The 1,685-nt window shown below is 42.1% G+C and overlaps 1 protein-coding gene across 1 annotated transcript in view; it reads right to left on the bottom strand.

Annotated features, from left to right (window-relative positions):
- LOC123985378 overlaps positions 1–1,685 on the bottom strand; it is a 16,475-nt gene that overhangs the window by 11,817 nt on the left and 2,973 nt on the right. The window lies entirely within an intron of this gene.

Here is a 1,685-nt window from a genome sequence, read left to right as displayed (position 1 = left end):
CGACAACCTAAGAATAGACTACGAGCAGATTTCTGCATATTATTCCTCAAAATTTCAACATAATTTTCTTCCTTCATGATGCCATACACCTGCCCAAGGCCTGAGGCTGCAAAACAGCCCCACAGCATGATGCTCCCACCACCATGTTGAACTGTGGACTGGGTTCTTAGGTTTTCTTCGCTAAACATAAGCAACATCCATGTGGCCAAACACTTCCAGTTTAGTCTCATCTCACCAAAGCACATACTTCCTAAACTCATCTTTACCTTTCAAATGTTCACGGGCAAACCTCAGTCTCAATTCTGCTTAATTTCAAATCCTTGCAACTTGTATGATTTGATCCACAGAGCTCTTCACTAGGAAGAACTTGGAATATGGAGAGTCATACAGGCTGGACTGCTGGTAGATTGTTGCACTGGATGAGTCTGAGGTGAAGCTAAGCCTCAAAACTAGCTTGACCAGGATTAGACTAGTCCAAACAATACTTTTCCATGGAATCTATGGTCACTCAACCTACTTTATAAAGTAGAATTTGAAATTAAGCTGGCTTAACAGACAATCTTTTTTAAACAACCCTCAGATGTGGTTGGTAGAAGAGCTCACCATTGTGTCATCTGGATCCAATTGAAGATCAAGATGGCCAGATGGAGACATGGTCTGCACAGGATAAAGAAGAGATGGCACAATCACACAGTATTAAAAGTGGTAAGGCACAGTGGAAAATGACCACTTGCCACAAAGAGAATATTACTCTCTCACCTCAACATCTACAGTGTGTGAATCTGATCCAGAAGCAGTATCTTCTTCTCTGCTGTATTCTGCATAGGGCAAGGCCTAAACACACAGAAGTATAATTTAGAAAACAATTTTAGCAATGTTGGGACCTGAACAGTCTGATAAAACAAAGGAGCAGGCCTTCGGGCATGCCACAGCTCTGACTACTAGCATGTTGGAATTTTAAAAGCCTGACCTAAAGTTATTTCAAGACAAAGGAACAGGCACAAAAGCCCCGTTTTATAGCCAGATGTGAAATATTGGATTAGACCTAAAAGCAGAACTGCCATTGGCTGCACTTGCAAGTCTACAGGCCACCCCGGTAACATACCCGGCGCGCCCCACTAAAGTATTAGAAGGCCACCGTCTCTTTGTCTTTCCACACTGCGCGAGTGGGAGACACTGAACTCTCCCAACATTGATCTTTTGTTCCTGAATACAGACTTAAAACTCGCTGGACAAGCTCTGCAAATCTACAACACATCTTTTATTTTTGGATCCTAAGGAGCGTTGCTGTTTCAACACAACAAATCCTAACCCGCACTGTGTCCTACCTTCCCAAAATTAGTGGAATTGTTGGAATTGTACTGAGCAGTACCAAGGCTTCGCCAGGATCCAATCTGAGAAACACCTCAGACGGATGTATTCCTATTCAGAGCTGGCGCTATCATTGTCACTACCAAGAGTGACCTGAGCAAGAGGCTTAACTAAACTGTCTGGGCAGTTGGGTTGGGTATTGTTAAAGTTTTTAAGATACCAGTACCAAAACCAGTACCCTTAAAGTGATACCGATACCAATAGAGTACTTCATTCGATACCTTGCATAAAATGCCACCTGTTGAAGCCATAGCCTAATATTATTTTTTTGTTGTTATGGACATGCAAGGTTATCTATTTTATTTTTCTTGTTT

This window comes from Micropterus dolomieu, linkage group LG17 (assembly GCF_021292245.1).
Source record: "Micropterus dolomieu isolate WLL.071019.BEF.003 ecotype Adirondacks linkage group LG17, ASM2129224v1, whole genome shotgun sequence".
Taxonomy (NCBI): Eukaryota; Metazoa; Chordata; class Actinopteri; order Centrarchiformes; family Centrarchidae; genus Micropterus; species Micropterus dolomieu.
The sequence above is the reverse complement of the archived record's forward strand: the minus strand, read 5'-3'. Positions and strand labels throughout refer to the sequence as shown.